A 12,199-nucleotide genomic window follows, 5' to 3' on the forward strand; every position below is an offset into this window, starting at 1 on the left:
GCTACATTGGCCATAAGATAGAGTAGGGGTGTCCAGTCCCAGTCCTTGAGGGCCCCAATCTTACATGTTCCATTAGTCATTGTGCAAAACCTTTTAGGTTGTTGTGGCCATTTAATTTGGCCCAGTGTGTTGGAACAGGGATACATCAAAAACCTGCAGGACAGTGTCCCTGGAGGACCAACTTTGCACACCCCTGGTGTAAAGTGTTGTAGTTTCACCCCAAGAAGCACAAAACTAGATCATAATTACTTCTGTACCCTCATTTCTGTTTCACTATACGCCAGTGATTTACAGATTCAGCAGCTACCCATATTCTCTCTGTGCCGATGTTCAGTTGTGATGAGTCACTGCATGATGATGCCATTAATCTCAATGCTATCCAGTATAATGGACAGTGTTCAATGTTGTAGTGGAAGGGCTGAAAGATGGTTTTAAGCCTCTGATAATACTAGTTTTAGAGAGGAAAGAGGCTTCAAACCAATCTTTTTTCATAGATTGATTGATTGATTTTTCCCTATATTCTATACTTAGTCCTATTTAGGGTTGCAGGGAAACTGAGCCTCAGCAGTTAGCAGGCAAGAGGCAGGTCTCACCTTGGACAACTTGTTGGTCCTTCGCCGGCCAATCTCTTTTTTTTGGGCCTTTTTGTTTGTTTTGTTTTTTCACTTTTCAGCTTTGCTCCTTTAGCTGGAAACAGGTAAGAGTTTAAAACACACGGCTATGACTTCAATAGTATGCATATTCACAGGTTTAAATATCATCCATGACATTTATGTTAGAGTCACATGGAAGCTGCCTTACGTAAAACAACAGAAACATAATAAAAAGTTGATGCCTCATGATTTTTTTTTTACCCTTTTGACTGTAAAACTGCTGTTTGATGATGTGAACGGTACTTATTTTATTGTTGGAATAAGCTCATCTTGGTCATAAGAGGGCAGATAGAAGTCCTTGTATCCTAGAGTTTGAACAAGAAGGTAAACTTGTGCATACACAACATATATGTCGTACTGATGATAATCATGATAATAATAGGATAAAATGGATTGAATATGAACTTATCAAATGCAATTATAACGGACTGTTACTCTTGTTTGTAGACGTTCAAAGTTCTGATATTTTTATTTTGAATATGGTTCAATTACCAAAAAAAAGAAAAAATTACTCAAATAGCACTTTTTAAAAAGTTTTTCTCCAGATGTTGCAACAATTTTGGTATCATCAATGCATTTGGCCTTGTGTGATGAAAATCTCATTCATTGCCAATTCCAGCAGTAATGTAACATAGGTTTTCAAATCTGTGCAAGGACTGTATGCACAGATCCATCAGAAAGTCATCAGGTGTGCAGTGAGAGACCTGTAATAAATGCACGGTGACATGCAAACAGTCAGAAATGGAAGAAGATGTAGTGACAGGTGTTGTTTTTGGGTCAGTATCACAGCAGGCTAACATGATAAATATTAAAATCCATTTCCCTCCATATTACTAGCTGTTCTACTACGAATGAGCTAAACTATGCATATTGCAAACGGTTACAAACACATGAGTGTTTTCATGAGTGCTCTACTCCTCAGTAATGAGAGCAGAGACTCTGGTATTTCAGAGGGCTTCTCTGTATTTAAAAGTAGCATTGCCCAACAGTTTAAAGGTCATCAAAGTGCTTTTATATATTTTCTCTCTGCTTTTAAAGTTGAAGCAGAAGCGTCTGAGAGCTTGTGACATCTAACTACCTGTGGAAGCAAAAGCAATTCAGTTTGAGAGCCTGAAGAACCAATGTCGCATGTTAAACATCTTGATCCTTCACAGATACTGATTGGTGAGGTTCATTGTGTTTTTCAGAAGCTGTTAACATGACAAGTTCCAGTATTCTGTCTGTAAAAAGCTTTTATTTCTTTTCATGTGCTTACCTGTTGTAGTGTCTGTAAAGTTTCAGTCCTGTCTTTTAAAATATTCAGTAGATACTGAAACATACAATACTAGCCAAAGGTTTGGACACACTTTCTCACTGAATTTAATGGGACAGTGTGTCCAAACTTTTGACTGGTAGTTTACTTGGCTGTGTGAAGCTGTGCCAGCAGAGAAACCTTGTTTTTCACCCTCTGTTTCCTGTGCTTGGATCAAAATATCTGCAAATGATCTCCAATCCAAAAGAATTAAATGATTTTACAGACTAAAGTTGTGGCATCAGCACTGTGAGACTGTGGATGGATAGTTTAGGTACCTTCTAGTATTTAGATGCTTAAGAGCAGGGCACATCGTGAATAGAAAAAGAGAAAATATGCAGACACCTGAAAATATGCAGACATATATTTATACAAATTTATTTATACATATACTTATACAAAATCCGTGTGGAAAATAAGCCACTTTTTACACAAATGAAAGTGTGTTTGTAGACTTGCTATCTGCTTCTAAACTCATCATCTCACAGTCTGCTTATTTTTCAGCCTTTTAAATCAGTATAAATATTGTTTAATGGATCTTTCCAAGTATTCTACCTCATTAATTAGTTGCAGACAGAATGGATTTGGAAACTTAGCAAAAACCTGAACATCTGATCAATCAAAGCAACATTCTGTCTCCACGGAGACCAGGACAACTTGTGGTCTTAAGTTCCTGTAATAAACAAATACGTTTTTGTGAATGATTTTGCAGTTTCTAAATTGTGCATAGAGAGTAATCCACTTCATGTTTTGGATAAGTACAAAAGGGATTTGCACAAACATGTGTTTTATTCACCCTGACAGCAGGCAGGCAGGTTCAGTATATTGGATCAAATGTATGGTTCTCATTGGGGAGTTACTTTAGACATTTATGTTTCATTCAGTCATTCATTTATTCATTATCCTAACCACTTAATCCAAGGAAGGGTCAAGGATAAGCTGGAGCCTATCACCTATATTTTGGGCGAAAGGCAGAGTACACCCTGGACAGCTCGCCAGTCCATCATTTGTCTCTTCTAAATAGCAGATTTCTAATGACACGACAGAAAGGTTGTTTATTATCAGAAATATATAATCCTTAATTTAATCAGGAGCCTCACTGTAGAATCATGTGATGCCATACTTAATATCGGCTGATTTCCAGTCCACCATGACTGATCCATTTGTCACCAAATTTGTTCTCCCCATATTTAGGAAATTTTGGCCTGTTTATTCTTTTTGACTGATTTTAGATCGATCCTGATTTCTTGTGCTGTGATACAAACTGCTTTTTATCAAGGGAATCTTGTGACTATTTTTACTTTTATTTCAAGAGAATTCCTTCTCAGATAGACAAATTACTCCAGCCTACCAGAGACAGCAGACAGGCTATTGCAGTTTTACAAACACAGACTTTGAAGATGACATTCACTTCTGCACAGCAATACTGATTAGTTAAAGTTAAATGTTCAATCCTGAGATCTTTCCCTTCACTGAAACCTAACAGGAGAAAATTCCCACTTTTGTGTCCTGATGTGGTTGCTGTGTACATTCAAAAATTTTAACTCCGACCTGCATTCTGTGTGCAGGCATGATTGTGTGTGTGATAGTGGAGTTCCTGGGTATCTTCTGTTTGTTCAGGGAGGGGTGCAGTACACTGATGGACTGGAAGTACTTACGTCATGAGAACATACCATCTGCTGCTAAGTGGAAAAGTTTGTGACTTCACTACTTTATATCCAATGTTTGTTTATAGCTTTTAAAGCCTTTAGGCACATCCTGAACTCTACATACAGGCCAAACTCAATTATTTTACCCCTTTTTCTCCAATTATATCTGGTGCTGACCCTCACAGCATGGGATCAGCAGCCAGATTATGCAGACAGTGGAAGACCTTGCTCAGACCACTGTGATGCATAATGGACAGGATGGACAACCACATTTCAAACACAGTGAGGGGTTACACATAGAGACACCTACTGGGTGACAGGTAACAGAATAACAAAGATAAATGAAGAGAGAGAGGAGCATTTATGGGTTGGTTACCTTGACATTACTATGTGGATGGCAAAAAAACAAACTTGTCAGAAAATGATTGTATTTTATCTTTTTTAAAGTTCTAATTATATTTTTTTACTATGCATATCCAGAGTTAGCGTTGACTTCATTTAAAATGAGAGAGAGAGAAAAAATCGTGGAATGCAATGGTTAGCAATCTGGTTGGGTTATTCTGCAGCCATCCTTTAAGCCTGTTTCTGGACACTTGTTAAAAATTCTCAATGAAAGTTTGAAAACTGTCAGATTCTTCATATTTGAGGAAGATGAAGTAGATTTTCTGTCTACCTCTTATGTGAGCTTTTCTCATTGAGATAATGCCAAATTCTGATTTCTATATAATTTGAGTAATAGACTTATTGTTAATTCTTTCATGGGTTGAAAAACTGACATTATTATTTTGGATCAAAAGGGGCCTTGCTGAAAAAGTTTGGAAAACACTGATGTAATGTTTGATTGTACCTCCTCTCGTTTTATTCTCCTGTAAAATTTAGTGAATACAATTTGATCCAAAACCATTACACTAAACCTATAATATCACAAAAAGACTGAAGACCATGTGTAAGCCTTGAAGTTAATACCAATCCCTCTCATTGCCTACAAAATTGTAGAGGATGAGGGGTAATTTTTTTTTTTTTTTTTTTTTCCAACTTGAAATGCAAAGTCTAAGCCCCTGTTATGAAATAGGCCCATGACTTGTGGCTGTGGGTGTGATGACTGATTAAGTGGAAAACAGATTTTCAGAAGGATTCTAATAAATAACAGAAGCAAATTTATGGTGAAACTTTTGAGCCTGCAGCCCTGAATGTCACGTTACGAAGAGACTTAACCTCAGATAATGACACTGGTCTAAAGTCTCAATCATACAGTGTGTCTGTCTCAGTTATTTGCAGGTTGTCATGTAGCCGCCCATATTCCTGTTGTTTTACTCTGTCATTTTAATTTAAATTCTAATTTAAATTCAGTTAAATGTACATTTCTTGTTACAATACTTTTCCCATTGTCTACACAATTACTTTTTTTTCGTTACCTTGGAAACATCCAAGCATATCATCCAAATGAGGAGATGATTGATCTATGTCATGAATAACCTTCTCCAAAAAAAAATTTTTTTTTAGTAATTAAAAGTTGTATGATCATTCTTAAGACCATTAAGATATGTATATATTTTATGTGAGCTGCTCTGATGACTTCTGTCCTGAACAGTTCATTTGTCACAAAATTTATTCATATATTTGTATTGACTGATTTTCCATCAGTCCTAGTTTCTGGCAATGAAATTAATGTAAATATACTCTATGTTCTCTGTAGCCGAAGCCCGTTTGCTGCTTGCAAAGTGTTTTTAAATCTAGAAATGTTGAAGTATTTGATTTAAGGTCAGTTCAAAGCAAGACACAGGTTGGACTAAAGCTTTCTGAAATTCTCTGGTTTCATCAGACATTTGACAGTTTCTTTGGTTTTAATATGTTAGCTTTGTGTTATTCTGAGATGTTGGGAATGATCTACACATCACTGGTGCTTTCCACACACAGTCACATTTAAATGAAAGTAGAAATGAGAAGTGAAGCTGGGCTTTGCAGTTTTAGCCTTACACTGTCTTCTTATTGTGGTTTCAATAGTCATGTTCATGGACCTTCATTAGATCACTGGATCTTCTTACATTTCCTCAATCTTGTGGCTTTCTGATGTTTCTGCATTGATTGGGCTGCAGCTGTCAGTGGGAATGCTGTTTAAAAGCAAGGTTTGTAAGATATACACAGCACCAAACTCCATATTCCTTTTGTTAGCAGCATTGCTCCTTGATGATCTGAACTCTTTGATTGAGAATGTTGCAGCATCTGATGCAAATGTTTGAATGGTACTGCTTTCAGATATCTGTGTGTGGGGGCTTTGAAAACACACATAGTCTGTCTGTTCTGCAGTGGTCTTGAAAAAGGATTTGTTTATTGGTGCCATGTTGGGTCTCCTTATTTTTCATGAATTCAGTTTCTCTGTTGTCTTCCACTTCTTATCCGTGGGAGAGGAAAAGTACATGGATCATTGGAGGAGAGTTTGTTGTCATCAAAGTAATTATTTAGCTCATTTAAAAAGTTTGCTAAGCCTCAGCAAACTTCTTACTCCTCCTGATATCTATTTATTACCCGCAGCAGTGGATTCTCTGTTTCTCTCTGGTTCACACAAACAATTTTAAATAGCCAGTCATGTGAAATTCACAACTAAACTCTGATCCATTTTTGGAGGAAACTGTCAGCTCATCCAACACGTGTTTTAGTTTGTGAAGTTGACTAAGGAGCAAATCAATCAGAAGATGTAGGCTCAGCTCCTGCATGATGCATTGCTAGCAGCTTCCAGGAGCTCAGATATTCCACATCTTTTTCCAGAATTTGGACATACCGCTTTTGTCTATGGCTCTTGTTCTTCCGATTTATCCATTGCCTTATATAAATGACATTTTTCTTGGTTATATGCTCTTCCATTCAATGGCCACCAGTCCCATGCACCCACCTATTATTTTTCCTAACTTATATTACTTTTGTTTTATGATAGCACAAATTAAAAACAGCACTTTCCTGTCAAGATGAAGCAAAAGTATTCAGTCTTAGTTACAGGACTCTTTGACCTTTATTCATTAGAAGTATTACAACATAAGAAAGGGTATCAAGAAAAGGTATTTTGGTTAAAATGTTCAATATTTCATATAAGACATATTTCTAATTGTAATTAAGAACAAGATACAATCCAGAAGGCAAAATTCTGAACCCTTTGTGTGCCCCAGAAATCATTTGCTGCTCACCGAAATGTCACCGTGGTGAGGAGAACACAATCTTTGTAGCTATCATCCACCACATGAGGGAGACAACGCTCTGGGAATTCCATTCAATTTAATTCAGCTTTATTTGTGTCGCGCCACTTCATAACAATCTTGTCTCAGGGTACTTTACAGACACATCATACCATACCAATTCATACATTAAAAAACATGAATTGTTAAAAATGATGAAGAGTCTGCATAAATTCAAAAGATACAGTGCGAAAGAATTACTGACATTTAGTGGTAAAGATGGCATAGAAATGTATTCAAATGCCAAACGTAGTTGTACATAAAAAGTGACCATCTGTGGGGAAAAAGAAAAGAAAAAAACAGAGACCATCTGTGGCCAAGAAGACATAAACTTGTTTAAACATAAACAGAAAGTGCAGCCAGTGGCCTCAACTGCAATGATAACTAATTATTCAAAATTGTCTACATGTGTCTTCTTCTGTGGGCTTTTTAAGGCATTATTCATCCCATGGCACCTATCAAACAAAGTCTAGACAAAGTCTAGACACAGCTGGAGAGAAAAAGATTGTGGCACCAATATGGCTCCTACATTGCATGTGGACCCACAGCAGGTTGACATGAATGGCTAATTATCATAGAATAAAACCATAGCATTTATTTTGTTAAAGTCATTAGATACCAAGAGAAAGCAGGTTGCATTTTTCTGTTATTGAAGTTTGATGTTGGTACACACTGCAGCTTTACAAGGAAAGACTTAAATGCTTGGGTTTAGAAACTGAATCAGAGAGAAGATCTGGCACAATCCATTGGCTTACTTTGCAGAAAAAATAATGGCATTTTTTAAAATTAATTGGCTCAAATGAACAGTTATTTTAAATTTAACAGATGATATATTAATGGATCAGATTTAATTAGATGATATTTGGACAAGAATTAAGCATATTGAATTGGACTTTATCTAAAAATACCTTGATAGCACTTTGGTATGAACTGACTCCATACAGATAAAACTGAAATTAATTAAATGAAGCAGTATGAATCACAAATGATCCAACACAGTAGACTCATATTTTACCATATATTTATTAGGGAGTTTTATGTGGCAGTAGTAACATATAAAACAACCCATGTTTTGTTTTAGAACATACAAACATTCAAAATTTTCACTTCACAAAGTTCATAAGGCTTGGTCGTCCCAGAGGAAGAGGGAGTTTTTCCTCCTTTTTTTTCTTTTAGATGTCTTCTTTTAAATTAAATCTCCCAGAGTATTGTATGAAAAGTGACCAAATGACAGAAAAAAAACCCAGAAACACTGCAAAATAGAAAACAAAACAAAAAAACAAAAACAAACACAAAACAACTATTAGACTTGTCAGTTGCACAATAAAACTATCTGACAACTGAAAACAATATGAGGACCGTGCAAGAGACTCTTCTACTGTACATGCCCACACAACACTGAAATATTGTACAGATATTCTTCCTTTTACACTTTGTGTTGTCCAGTAGTTTTGCATATATCAGACCTGAGTTCGAATATTTAAAATCTTAAATAAACTAGTTAAACACTTTATTTTAAGTTGTTAGAATTTGAGGTTGTTATTTTTTTTATTTTTTTCAATTAGTCTTAAAGGCAGATTATCTAATTTAAGGTTTATAAATACTTGACTCATGTCAGGAACTTGTAAATTTGCATTAATACCTCAGATATGACATCAAGTGTTGTGTGGTCTTGATGGTACTTGTTGATTTCATCACAGTTTAATTACAGGCAACAAAGGCTGTACTCTGCATCTATAGGCTATATGCTGTTGTTCAAACATCGGGACTTTTTTTAGCCGCTCAGAATATGAGCTGTACCCAAAGTGGTTAAACTCCTTCTAAAAGGACAATAACAACATTTATAAAATAGCTACAAAGTAAGATAATGCTACAGTGTGTCAGGGGCCAGGACCTCTTTTCACAAAGCCAAGATGCCAGTGTGTCTTTTGCAATGAGTCTATGTTTTACTTTCACAAAGTGAGGAGTAGGGTTCACATTTTGACATGTGAATGTTTTAATAATGGTTTCTGGTGATTATTGAGACCTAATTAAATGTTTTTTCCCCCCAACAGTGTTTTATGTAAGTCAACTTGCTAGCGTGCTTTGTTAGCTATGAATTTAGCACTAGCATTTAGCTTTAATGGTCCATAAACAGCTAAAGCATGATGGAGCTAGGTGGTGAATATTTTTCAGGCTCGTCTTCAAGAGTCTACAAAACATTTTCCAAATTACTAACTTACTTTAATCAGACAATAACTGCCTGGATAAACTGAGATAAGGGGGTCAGAGACTGCCTTGTCAAGCTGATTACTAAATCAAAAGATACTGCATGGTTAGTTAATACTGATCTCGCAGGACCATTTTACAGGGATAATAGCCTTTCCCAGAGAAATCAAACCTATGTCTTTTGTCCTTTTACCTGCTGGTAAAGACACAGAGAACATGCATTAAACTAGATGGTTGAGACAGTCAAGCCTATATCTAAGTTGCTTTACAAAGACTTGACACAAAGAAATAAAGAAATCAAGCTTTTCTTTTTTGTTCTCTTTTTGTGCAATAGCTATAAACACAATATTTACAGATGACGGCATGCATACTGCATTTAAAGATCAACAAGCAGAGCTGAGTGATTTTCTTGAAGAAGGATGGAGCAGATAAATAAAGAGCTAAAACCAGTGACAAACTATGCCGGCAGAGTTGCATACATGATGTTCTTTGCTTTTTATAAGATCTGCATTGTATTGCCAGTTTTTTGGTGCCTGCATTCTTGAGGACAAACATTTTTGAATGTCAAACCGATGACATGTCTCTCTTTCTCTTTGATGGGATGATGGTGATCCATAAGTAGTGCATATAGATTAATGTCATCCACTACAGTGAAACGGCTCTTAACTCAGGTGTGCGAGGTTAAATGACAACACTGGAGTCATAGTGATTTGGCCCTTTGCTTTGTTTCCCCACTGAAACTCAGTGCATGTGCTATAGTAGGAAAATAAACACCTTTTCCCAAATAAGTGTGTTTCAGCTGTTACTGCATATTTTCTATATGCATAAAGCTTGTTAATGCATAAATCTACAAAGATACATGACAAGACAGCTAATCACACGAGGCGTTGGGTAGAAGAGAATGAAGAGGACTTTGATCACAATGCGCAATAGAGTTGCTTCTGTTGCAGCCACAAATATGGAAAGTGATATTTTAACATGAACTTTAAAGCATTATTTCTATTCTTCACTAGAGCTTATTTAAAAACTCCAAAGGATATTTATGTTGATGCCAGTATAATTTCTCTAAATTCCACAGTAATGACTTTTGTTTTAAAACATGATGCATGGGTATGCATATGAAATGGATACACACAGACACACACACCTATATCTATATTGTTGGCAGACAATGTGAAGCCATGTTTTAATTTGGCTTCACATACGTTGTTAAAATATTTAAGCATAATATGTGATAGCTGTGAATAAACTATGCAATGTATGCAGTTATTAGATGCAGTTTTGTGTTTGTTATTTTAGACACTTATTTTCATTTTAAACATAAATGGCTAATGCTCTTTCCTGAGAAGATCATCCAAAGTAAACTATATATTGAGCGCAGTTTGTTTTTCAAAACATCAGTTTTCACATTATCTGAAGTCATTTCCCATCTCCATATTCATCCTTTCATTCAGAGCCACAAAAGCTGACAAGCAGTCTGTCTGCTTAAAGAAAAAAAAATCACTGATAATCACAACCACCTCCCCTCATCGTACAAAAACCAGCATTCTGTCCTGTAAAGAACCACAGCCTGGTTTCTAGCATTAAGTCACTATAAACAGTTTCTTTGTTGCTTTTTTAAAAATTGATTTATTTTTTGTTTTGCTATACATGCTTTTAAACACTCTAAAAGAAAAAACTTCGGAGAGTGTTAGATATTCAACAAATTTCTTTTTCTAGAAACGTTTAGGAATAAATAATTTCTAATTTATTTCTCTGACCAAAATAGTAATTTCTTTAAACCCCTCTGTTCAACATTAATCAGCATATTCTGCACCACAGTACAAGTGGATTAGACAATCACTCAGCAGTGTTACCAGTATGGCCATCTGTTTCTCAGGGTGTTTTGAGGCATCTGGTTTCTTTAAACAGTGACCCAAACAAAAAGCACACCATAAACTAATGCACCATTAAATATCAAACCCAGAGTTTAAAATTCAATTTTCATTTCCCTTCCGTCTCTTTTTCTCTCCGGTTTTCTGTACACATTTCCTGTTTGCATTATTAAAATTTGCACTAGCAACATGAACTAATGAGTTAACATTTAATACAGACAACATGTAGACGTTCAACAAAATACACTGTTTATCACCATAAGCTGTCTGAAGTTTACTTTCTTCACCTCTTCAACTTTCAAAATGACATCACATAATCTGAAAGAGCTGTAATCTGAAATACTTGTGCTATAACCTCTGTAGGAAAAACTCAGTGCCCTACCAGCGTTGATGGTAGTTTTAAAAAATAGCATAAGTTTCTCAACACCCCCCACCCTTACTACAATAAATTATTGTTGTAGTATTTTTTTTTTTTTAGTAATCTTTTTGTAAACTCTTCTTTTGAAAATAAGCTCAAAGAAGATCCTCTGGCTGAAAAAATCCTGAAAGATCTGGCTCACATAAAAATATACAAAATATTAAAAACAACTTATTTAATACTGGTAGCAATTTTCAATATCTTTGATTTTTCTTTAAATATATATAACGTAGCTCTGACTGCGGCTGTTGTTGTGTATAGTGGTAGATAAAACGCTTTCTGTTCTCACCCACCCCGTCATGACTGATAAGCTCTACAACCTGCTCTGTGGACAGGAACCAATCAGCTGTTTGTCATACTTCATGAAGAACCTCTGTTACAACTTGTCAGCATCAGGAGTGGACAGGTTACTGTTAAATCAAACCAATGACTTTTGTTCTTTTTGTGGCTCTGTCCACAGCTTTCACTATTCTTTGAACACTTCTAGCTTTTCCTATCCTCATTCAGTTCATCACTGTGTAAAGTGTCTTCTTAGCAAGTGATTGAGCCTTATGGTTTAAAAGGTTTTTTTCTTCTTCAGTCTATTTTTCTTCATAAATAATTGATGCTGCTGAAGAGGTAAAAAATTGACTTAGTTTAGTATAATTCAGTCAGATTTACCTCCTCAGTAAAAATGGTCTAATGAATAAAACAACCTACTATAATTTTATGAGCAGTCATTAATAAAATATTGTATCTTTGCAACTTAAATAACATAGGCTTCCTCTTTTTAAGACTGCACATAAGATTAAATCACATGTTTAGAAAGACCTTTGGACAGATTTGTTTCCCCTACACTGACTCTTCTCTCTCATCCAGTCCGTTTTACTCTTTTCCTCT

This window comes from Telmatherina bonti (genome assembly GCF_933228915.1).
Source record: "Telmatherina bonti genome assembly, chromosome: 13".
In the NCBI taxonomy this organism is placed as follows: Eukaryota; Metazoa; Chordata; class Actinopteri; order Atheriniformes; family Telmatherinidae; genus Telmatherina; species Telmatherina bonti.